Source organism: Heliconius melpomene, chromosome 2 (genome assembly GCF_056956725.1).
Source record: "Heliconius melpomene rosina isolate 202511_hmr_F chromosome 2, ASM5695672v1, whole genome shotgun sequence".
In the NCBI taxonomy this organism is placed as follows: Eukaryota; Metazoa; Arthropoda; class Insecta; order Lepidoptera; family Nymphalidae; genus Heliconius; species Heliconius melpomene.
In genome coordinates, this window is record NC_140390.1 from 2316856 (window position 1) to 2329132 (window position 12277).

A 12277-nucleotide genomic window follows, 5' to 3' on the forward strand; every position below is an offset into this window, starting at 1 on the left:
GGACACTTCCCATTTCTCCTGTCACAATACATTCTTCACATTCCGTCATGTTTTCTAGCTGTTACTGATGAGATAATTTTTTATAGAGATGCTGCTGCCTGGTCACATGTGGCTTATTTGATGTGGATTGCTTACAGCATACAACGTGAACGTAAGTTGTGTTTGATGATCAACTAAATAAATATCAATAAATTAATAACTTTGATAATACAATCTTAAAGTTACTAACTTATATGTACAGCTGTACTAAATAGTAAAAAATGCAAGAAAAACGTAAAAATACTTAATTAATAATATAATGTTACAAGCCTGAAACGGTTCAGATTTTTAAAAACACACGTCGTCTATCCGTTTTAAAAGGGCTAAACTGCTATTGACGTGGGATAGTATTTACAGTGTCACCAGGCTGGAGCCTCGATTGATACAATTACATAGCTTCAGTAGTCTTTCTTATCTACATCTACCTTTTTTTAAATGCGTTTGTTTACTCGGCCTCGCGCCTGCTCAACCTTGCCGCCGGCAGTAAGTCACGCTGATTACAACCTCTAACTGTGTAAACAATTTTTGTTTTGTACTTATTTTGATAGGTTTTAAACAAGATATTGGTAGTGTTGATTGGCGGAACTCAACGCCGCGCTTTGCCTCGACAACAGAGAAATATAAGGAGAATAGAGAGAAATATAAATTTAAATAAATATTTAATTTCCTACAGTGTGGATCGAACCTACAACCAGTCGCGTCACACTTTGTGCACCTGCGCCACGACTGGTCTCATTAAAAATCTAACTAATCTACTAAAAATATGAATTAATAACAAACACCCAATAGCAATCCACATTTAATTAGTAGTAGATCGTAAATATATGAAAATTGATACAACCGTTAACACCGCCTGCCGCCGTAACCAATCGGTTACGGAATGACGGACCCCAATGGGAATTACGGAATGCCGGACTATGCGGCTCATAGGCTCATTTTGAATCTATGATATCGCCTTGTAATTATTATAATGATATACGTAAAGTACAATTTCAATATAGATGCAATGCTAAAGGTATTCCATTTATGTTGATAAGGATGAATACGAAATTATAAAAAATACATTAACATTACTGTGGTCCAACCTTCAGATGTTAACATATACCCTCGTAGACGTTTTATATAGTAGTTTTTTTACCATATTTAATGTAATAAACTTACTATACTATAATATTACAAATAAAATAAATTTGTATATGTGCTTGTAAAGAATAGCCAGAACATTAGAAAGTGTTTTTCTTCTCATTTTATTCGAAAAACGGAAAATGATACAGAAACCTCGTTATAGTTGCAGATTATAATCAAACGGAAGGTAGAGTAAACAAGTAAGGTGTACAAAAAATACTCTTTTATGACGAAAATATAATTCTTCAAAAAATATGAAATGAGAAAAAAGAGCTTGTTCGGCTTATGCTAAATTTTACCCAACGGAGAAGCGAGTCACTCTCAACACAAGCATCTTCCTCTTTTTGATTGTATACTGAAAAGTTTCGGCGACTCAATTTGTAAAAAAAATATATGAATAAAGCTGTTTTTTTTTTAATTCATATTTAATACATCACTTGAATTTATGTAATCATTAATTCCTAAAGTATAATTACTTTTATTTTTCTTTGTTTAAATATAGTCATGGCCTTACTCGCGAGTAATCTATGTCCATTAATCTAATACGATTTTATTTGTTATAGATTACAAATAGTGGCCCTCGCGCGGCTTCGTCTGCCTCCACTATACGAATATTTATTTAAATGTATTTAAGAAACAAAATTGTAAAACCTCCGGGATGAAAGTGAAATATAGTCATAAGGATCGAATAGCAAAAATAAAAGCGAAGCCGAACCTGAATATCTAATACCCTGATCAAAATTCGGACAGCGAAAAAGTGTTGAGTGACTGAGAATGTACAGGGTGTAACTATTTCCCCGAACCCCCGAACACTAATAGTGTTAAGAAAGTTATAAAGTTATATTTGCAACGCATGAGTTTTATACAATGCCATCAGAAGATATTGTTCTAGTAAGATATTTACCTAGCAAGTTTAGATTAGGTTTTCACGACTATTACACATTTTAAATGAAACTATTTAACTGGGTTAATCGCATATATTTCATTTTATACAATTTTGGAAACCTAATTCCTGCAGTATGAGCTGTATGGTGGGTTTGAGACTTCAATGATTTTAGGTGTGGGTCCCAGGTGATCGAAAGTTTCCAGGCGTCTAAATATATATAAATATATTATATATATGGATAGACGTATAATATTTTTCTATTTTTTAACAATAATTTTGAAAGGAACATTCCACACTCAGATTTCTTCATATTATGTTCAACCAAAACTGTTGCAAATTAATATCCAATTCCATCTCGCAGGTGGAATTGTGTAATAATAACTACAAAGGTGAAAAGTGCACCAATTACCTAAAAAAACATTAATAATGTATGGCATAGTGAAAATACAAAAAAATATGAATTATTGTAGATGGTTTTCATGAACACATAAAAAATATTAAAATTATTAGAAGGATATTTTTTTAGCGTCATGCTGTATTTTGCATGTACCCAGGGTAACTCAACCCGAAATGCATTCTGCACATAAGTCGTTACTAGAGCAAGAAAATGAAAATGTTAAATATTTCAGTACGTAGAGTAGGAATCGAACCCACAATCTGTGGGTGCGTTTACAGCTGCACGTTTGTGTCCTTGCGCTACTGCTGGATTCAAAGGATGTCATATTGAATATTTACCGCTATTAGTCCATGTCTTCTGAGAGAACATATGCCAAGGGGAGAAAAAAGAGGCAATTCAATAATTAGTTGACGACAGAAGATAAAAAGGTCTTCTCTATTATAATTCTTATTTGTCGTTAAAATCAAATAGCTAACCCGCAGTTTCAGTGCCTCAAGCTGTAAATTGATAGATAAAGCTGTAACTCATTGATTAAAAAAACATATAAGCTTAAAAGTTATTGAATATCACCCAAAAGATTTAGATACAAGCAACTGCAATATTAAGTAAAAATACATAAAATATCTTCCAAATTAACTTTGTTTTTTTTTCTACAGTACAACGAGGAAACCTCCTCTTGGAAATTGCCAGGCTATCGAGAGCCTCACGCTCTAAAATGTGATAATAAGATTATTTTTGTAGCCTATTGTTCCTAAGTTAATATTGTACATGACTACTCGTACATAGCTATACCTCAGTAACAGTTCGATTGCAGGGTTCTATTAAGAGTACGAGTGCTGCTGCTCTGTAAATAATCCAAAGGACCTCTATCGCAAAACCAGCTAGATTACCGGGTGTGATATTGGCAGGCTCTACAAATTTAAAAACATCTTTTACATTTTATAGATTATTAAACCAGTTATGGCGTAGGGGGTGCAAGCCTGTGACCTAAAGGGGACAGGTTAAGGGTAGGATTCCTACTTTAGGAAATAAATTGTTAAATATTTGTATTTCCTCATTCTGGTAACGAGGTAAAGCGGGTCGAGTGGTAACTTCTGCCACTCAACACGTAATGCCTCCAGATTTTGGCAGAAAATGGAGGCAGGATATATGGGTCCAAATGGGAACAAACTGTCTACTATGTGCGGGATACAGTGTGAAGCTAATTGTATCACTTATCGCTTATAATATATTTTTTCATAGTATGTTTTGGCGCTCGTAAGAGTAGTTTAAGAAATTAACATTCTTGCGTTGCATTTTTGACGAGCTCTTTATTTGATTGAACAAAAAAAATGTAAACTGAGCTATACAATTTTATGGAATATTAAAAAAAATATTTACCCGTACTAAAATATGATATAGACGACATTATAAGATACAAAGAGTCCAGCAAGTCTAAAATTTTGTAACTTAATAAAATGATGATAAAAACACCTTCGTGTTTATTTATCTTTGTAATTAGTTTACAAATAGACACATAGATTTGACAGAGACGTTTAAATGTAATATGACTTCTATTGGAGACTAAAGTGTGGTTGAATTCTGTAAAGAAAAATTACATGATAATAAGGCATTAGAGAGAAAGTGGTAAAAAAAAGAACACAAATTTTAGAAAAGTTTAAAGCCATGGTGACTTCATCAAAAAATTAGTGTTTATTTTTAAGATTACTCAAAAGGGAAAAATGGAACCCTTTGTTGTCAGTATATCCGTCTGTCAAGACGCCTTTTTCAGCCTAAAAGCTTCTCGGGCTCCCAAGATATACTTGGGAGCCCGAGAAGCTTTTAGGCTGAAATTATTATCAAATATACGATTATATATCTATATCTATGATTTCTTAAAGCACAGAAAAAATAAACCTCTAAGTCAACACAATCAAAAGAATAGAATAGAAGATATGAGCATTTATTTAACGATTTTGCCATATTTTGTAAGGAATTCACAGCGTAACCAAAACCTACTACTTTAATGATTTTTTTAAATAAAGTACATGAACAAGGATCCCATGAACTGGGACTACGTAGTCCAGTTAGCTGCATGTTCAAAAGCGATGATCTTTAATTTATTTAAGCATTACAATCTTCTAAGACGTGTAATAAAATGTAAACGACGTAATTTAAAAAAAATGTATATTTTTAATATCAATAGAAATTTCTTTAATAAATATAGAAAAAACGACAAATTTGACAGAAGGATTAATAAAAGTCTTGGTTGGGTGATCCCATTCCTGATGGCTTTTGATATATTGTATTCTTACCATAGTCCCATTTGCAATTCCAAGATTGTAAGCGATCGTTAAAAACACGTATCGTCGCATTCAGTAAGCACACGACGAAAGCAAATTGCAACTGAATAAGTATATGAATGCTGAAGGATACGAAGTAGCACGATTGCACTATGATGTTGGCCACTGAATAACAGAAAATTAAAAATACCTTTAAAATAAAATTAAAATAAAATTTCATCTAGAACTTCAGATCATTTTATCAATTATCATCTAGTTTAAATATATATATGTATTTGTATAGTAATAATATTTTTTTTTTTTTCCGATACTTACCACTCTTTTTGCCAAATAATACGCCGAGTATCCTTTGACATATAAAAATTGAGGCAATAATATATAATGATAGAAAGTAACTCCAAATCATTATTTTAGATTTATTTATCTTTAAATTCAAGTAACTGTTTTTTAAAGCCAGATTTAACTGAAAAAAATAATGAGAATATATGTGTTGAAATTTATTTTAAATATTAGTAATTTTAACCAACTATATTAACATGCGACCTGAAACAGTTATGTTTGTTTAAATAATAAGTTAAAAGAAATTTTACAACGGATTAAAAATATAACCTGTAAGGGATAAAGCGTGAAGCTATGTATGTTTGTATAGTAATAATGTGGATTTACCTTTTGTATATAACTTAAGTAACTCATTATCAGCTTGATTTTATTCAGTCCTCGAAAGGCCATAAAGAGTAATAATACGTCGTGAAAAATACTACGTAAGGCGTACAGTATCAGTGATAGTCCAGTCCGGATGCGTATCGCTTTTTCTGGGCCCATTCCACTAATGAGGTATACACAAGCCACAAAAGAAATTATCCCTAAAAAGTTTAATATGAAACACGAATAAAATATTTTACACTCATTTAGTGCTCGTGACGTGAAGAATACGCATTTAAAAAAATTGTATGCGGAAAAATTATTTACTAAATTTAACTGCGTCTCCAAAATTTATAGCTATTTTATTACGCTTACTTACATATAATAAATATTAAAACGGAACATATATATCCAATTTTTTTTGATGCTGATACTTGATAACAATTTACTCTTGCTGTCTTATTATATTCTTCAGATATTTGAACTGGTATTATATTTACTGGTGCTATTCCAAAAATTCTAGATAAGCGAAGCACTCTTCCCATTTCTCCTATCACTATACATTCTTCACATTTCTTCATAATTAAAAGACTGCAACTACAGAATATTATTGGGGCCAAAGTGTTAATATGTGATCTGATGAATCAAAGTTTTTAGAGCCCGAAAGCTATTAGTTGGTTGGATTAATAAGCATGTCAGTAAAATGAAAACTTTCATCATAAATAAGTAATTTTTATGCGAGTATAACTTTTATAGAATCCTATCCTATGGTATCCTTTTACAATTTTAAGATTTCAGTTAGAATTACTTACATATATATATAGGTATATAGGTACTATGCAGTGTACAAAGTCGTGAGAAATGCCAGAAAAACGTTAATTTACTTAACCAATGATATATATTTTTTAAATGGTATATTTCTGTTAAAATAGTTTTCCGGAATCCGGAAGGTTGGGAACAGAAGTGTTCTAATGGTAACGGAATGCGTAAACAATATATTCCTAACCTGGATCCCCTCTGTCTGCCCAGCTATGTGCAGGGTGAAAAAAAATCTATAGTTTCTGACTAAGTATATACCTATCAATGGTCATCAAAATGTTAAAGAAGTAACGAAATTAGGTAAAATTATTTACTTTTACTTATTAATTTTAAATATTTATTAAAACAAAAATAGGTATTACCACTTGAAAGAAATTGTGATGAATGTTCACTTGCAAGTTTTCCATTATAATTAAAAATCAATTAAATAAACACCACCATTTAACGTACTGTTTATTTATCTAATCTATTAATATTTTATTCAATCATACACATACATAATTGATGATAATGTTGTAAGAAATAATTAAAGTAAATATATTGTGATATTGAATTCGAGATACGAACGCAAACGCGACGGTCGTGGGTTCAATTCCCACTCGGAGGAATAAATTATTTTTATGATGTTGCTCTGGTTACTCGATATGCCTCGAGGATCAGCAGAAAGGGGGGAACGAAATTTTCTTAACACCTCTACCTTTAGCTTCCTTGCTATGTAGGTACGATATCTAGTGCGAAGCCAAAAAATGTAACAAAATTGCTAAATATGTAACCAGTGCACCAATTATCTAAAAAAATCCTTATTTTATAATAATAAGGAAAATCCCTACAAGAATTGACGTTGTCGTGGTGGTGGGGTTTACGGAAAGGAGGTTTTAACAAATCTTTTTGTATAGAGATGGAAAATCGAGTATATAAATTACGGTCGCTGCCCGAGTGTTGCCGGGGCGCACCTGGAGCCGATGCTGGATGTCTTAGCATTTATCAGAGGTAAAATTAACATTTTTCAATTTCTTGCTCCATTAACGGGACTAGGCCTGTTCTTGAGTTCCACCACCCAATACAAAGTAAAGCGTAAATCGGAACGGAAGTGTCTTAATAGGAACGGAACGTCTTATCCCTATATTTTCAAGGTATCCTGTGCATACCGTGCTATGTGCAAGATACAACGAGAAGCAAAAAACATAAAAAAATAAAGAATAGAATTAAATCATTATTTATATAATATTGTCTGTAGGTATACAGTCTTCATCATAGTATGTTATAGAGCAGCGCTATATTGTCTTTTTTACGTGTATCTAGAATATAAGCCACCATTGTATAATCATTAACGAATAGGTTGTAGGGTAGAATGAATAAAAAATTATGATGCGCCTAACAGTGATGTCAGGTGACATTTAGAAATTAATAGGTAACTTACATGACATACCGACGTACCTATTTATTTTAAAATTATCTTTTATTCACCTTACAGAAGATGCATCATTGTTCATGGTGGAAGCGTTGGTTCTGGAAATAATTTGGATTTTGTATAGAGTGGCAACTCTAATTGTCATGATAGAGCCTTGTCATCAGATATTGAAGCAGGTAAAGATGTATTGATAGTATTATACTTACAGTATTTTTACATTCCATTATACTGCTTAATTTTTCTATAATAATGAATATTATAAAAAATATTTAGATTTAACCTAGAATTTTAAATTAATGTAAATTATAGCTGCCAGCTAATGTAATAGTAAAATATACCATTGACTTTGAAAAGAGCAACTGTTGAGTTTCTTGCCGGCTCTTCTCAGCAGAACTGTCTTCCGAACCGGTGGTAGCTTTCTGTTGACATGTACATTCGACGATTCAAAAGTGCTTTTATAGTTTATTTGAATAAAGAATATTTTGAATTTGAATTTGAATTTATAGAAAATAAGGTAATTATTTTTTTGTGAAAAAATACTTCATGGTACACAGAATTATTATAATAGTTTCAGATGTGCTCAAAGTTTATAAGTCGACTTATATGCTTATCTAATAAAATAATTATAAAAGAAGAACTATTCAAATTCTCACATCAAATTACGTCTCATAAACCTAAAATTTGTCCTTTGAGTATACTCAAAGGACAATTACATTTTCAAGGCAACTACTATTAACAGTAAGTAACAAAAAAATATTTTACACATAATTATGCTTATAATCTGAGGCCAGTCGTGGCGCAGGGGCACAAAGTGTGACGGTAAAACCAACTGATTGTGGGTTCGATCCCCACTAGAGGAGATGAAATATTTATTTAATTCGGTGAATCATTGGTGTCGAAGCAAAGCGCGTCGTTGAATTCTGCCACTCAACACGCAGTGGATCCGAAATTCGGTAGAATGAAAAAGAGCGTCTTACCACTAGGTTCCCTCTGCCTGCCCTACTCTGTGCGAGATACAGCGTGAAGCTGATTTAATACTTATAATTTTCAGCTTCGTCAAAACAACAATCTGGTGCCAGTCAGTCGTATATTCAGCTATAACCAATTATTTTTGATGGCAATGTAATCTGTAAAATAAGTGGGTGCATAAAACTACCAGCAAAGTCCACTTTAAATGTCAATCATAATGCACAATACATATATATATTTTTGGTTTTTATTTAAAACTAGCGACCCGCTCGCGGTTGCACCCGCGTGAACTATGTTATTATTAATTTTTGTCTCCATGACTACGTCCTAGTGACGTCTATGCAAAATTTGAGACTTAGCATTTGTAGTAATGAAGTTTCATACAAACTTTCCTCCCCAAAAACAACCCCTTAGAAGTCGAATATTGCAAATTCCCGTCTTAGCGAGCACCTACGTCCTATAAGTAACTCCTATGCAAAATTTTTGATTCCTAACACATGTAGTTTCAGAGATTTCGTGATGAGTGAGTGACCTTTCGATTTTATATATATAGATAATTAACTAACTACCTTATTAATTCGTCAAATTTAACTGTTTCTTTTAAGAGAGCACATTCTTTAATACAGCATTTGTACATTTCAGGTACTTGGTGCATTTGTGTCACATGTTGTTTGTATATTTCAATTTAATCTAAGAGATGTTGTTTCTATAACTACAATAAAACCCTAACTTTTTGTTGGTAAAGGAAAGATCGATAATAAGCATAGTTAATTCAATTATATAGATTTTTTATAATGTGTGTGTCAACTAGTGAGATTTTAAAACTAAATATTAAAAATATTTTCAACAATGCTAATTCTAAACTACGCTTATTATACTTCTCGAGAGACATGAAAGATATACGGACCATTATCATTTCTGTATGATTTAGGACCATCGATCATACTGGAGTGTATATACATACATATTGTAATGTCAAAAATGTTACGTTTGTTATAGACTTACTATGCAGGGTGGAATTCTCAGCACCTTTTTAAATGAAACCACAGTTTTAACTACTCTATAAAAGCCTATTATAATTCCGCATAAAATTAATTCCCAAAAATGAAAAAGTATTTTTTTCAAATAAAATAAATAATAAAATTATCGTTTTAAAATAAAACACCATTTGTAAAGTATAACATAAACACGCACACACTTACCTGTCTAAGCGGCAACGTCGCACACGTATGTGTGCGTCACACGAAATACAAGTATGGATAAAAATCATGAATTGAAAAAAAAATTCTACGTCCAAACTATTGAGGTACCTTGATTAATTTCTTAAGTTCTGGGTTTGTAATATTTTACCCTATATGCAGTTTCAGTAAAAGGAGCGCTGCCTCTACCACCCCATATAATTAACAAAGGCTATCCCATAAAGAAGTCTCTGAAATAACTATATTTTTGTTATTTCAAAATTTCGGTCTCTCACTAAAAAAACAATAGATTTCTAAGGTTTTTTGTGAAAGATTTAGAAAAAAAACTAAGGTCCTGGACTGCAATAGATTTATGAATTTAGATATGCTATTGATATAGAGAGAACCACGAAAATGACTGACTTCTTGTTATTGAGGCCATCATACAGGCAACTTGGACTTTTGATATAGCTGCTCTGAATAAGAAACGAGTACTTATATACATTTTGCCAAAAATGTCAACGATCTGGTTGTTACAAATAAAAGCAAATATAATCAAAATCTTTTAATACGAACAATCTTCAGAAACAGTTATGTTTCTTAAATAACATATTATGATGTCAATTATGAAGTGTAGTCTCGATTTATAAAAACTTTAGTGAAAGAAGCTTTACGCAAAATCTCGTGTTTTAACTATGAAAACATAATGAACTTAATTATCACAAATTAGAAGGCAAACTTTTCTGTAAGACTATAAATCTATGTGAATAATTGCATAGTTTATCAGAATCCACAGATCTTATAAAGAAAAACAGCAGTTCAGTCACTATAGCCTGAATTGGTCAATGTATTTTTTAAGTATTAAATGTCACACCCACTCATAAAAACCGAATACACCTCTAGCTAAAAGCATATATTAAAAACTTTCAGATTGTATAATTATGTAGGTATGAATAGATCGACAATGTGGTCAGAGCGCCCAAAAGCTGCTGTATGCGAGATGTGTAAAACCGTCGTCGTAGATAACCTTAGATGTGACCGAGAATAAAAAAGCAAAAGTGAGGATGATGACTTTGATAATGATAATGATGATGATTATGGAAGAAAACATTATTATCTATACACATGTAATGTTTTTCTATTTTCTAACAAGTTTAGACAGGAACACACTCATATTTATCTATATTATGTACAACTAAAACATTTTGAACTTATTATTTACTACTCTAGTCCATCTCGCAGGTGAAATTGTGTGATAATAGCTAGAAAGGTGAAAATGATACCAACTACCTGAAAAAACAGTAGTAAATGTATAGTAACAACAAAATACAAAAATATACATTGCTTTTCACAGGTTCATAAAAGGCAGAAGCCAGCCTTGATGCAGGGGCATAGCCTGTGAATGTAAACGCCTCAGGTGGTGGGTTCGATTCCCAAGGCAAGACGCAAAAGTTCGGTATCGAAGCAAAGCGCGGCGTTGAGTTCCTCCACGCAACACTTAATGTCTTTAGAATTGTTAGAAAGTGGGAAACGGAGTGTCTTAATAGCAGGTTTCTACTGCGTACTTTACACTGCGTGCTGCGCTTTGCCTCGTTACCAGAGCGAAATAATTTAAATACATTTCTCTGAGTGCGAATCGAATCCACAATCTGTTGAACGTTTGTGCCTCTACGCCACAGGGAATCAAAAAGGATGCTATATAAAATATTTACCGCCACTAACACATCTCTTCTAAGAAAACATGTGCCAAGTGGACAAAAAACAGGCACATTAATAATTAGTTGACGACCGAAAATAAATAGTTCTTCTCGATTATAATTCTTATTCGTTGCCATAATCAATTTGCTAATACCCAATTTCGTTGCCTGGAGCTGTAATTCAAATTGAAATTCAAAATATTCTTTGTTCAAATAAACCATTACAAGCATTTTTGAATCGTCGAATTTACATGTCAACAAAAAGCTACCACCGGTTCGGAAGGCAGTTCTGCTGAGAAGAGCCGGTAAGAAACTCAACAGTTGCTCTTTTCAAAGTCAATGGTATATTTTACTATTACATTAGCTGGCAGCTGTCCTGTCTGACATTCAATAGACATTAATTCCATACATGTTCATCCTCCGAATATTCTTGTACAGTGTAATAAGCTTTACTTGTTAGAATTTTTTTTCAAATATTTTAAATTTTGGAAGTGGCAAACTTAGAATACACTGCGGAATTTTATTATATACACGTATACTCAGACCCATAAAAGATTTATTAAGTTTTTGAGGCGAAAACTTGGCGCAACAAGGTAAACTCAAACGCTATTTAACACATAGGTATAACTCAAACGCTTATAGGCAATATTTAACACGCATTATTTTATTACGTACTATTTATTATACGTATCAGCATTGTAGTAACATAAACATCTACAAGATATTAACTTTGAAGAGGAAAAGGAGGGCTTCAATATTCTACTTTATTAATTAACTGGTTGATGGCAGTGGACGAGGCGAAAGAGGTGTGTAGAGACCGTAGCGCTTGGCG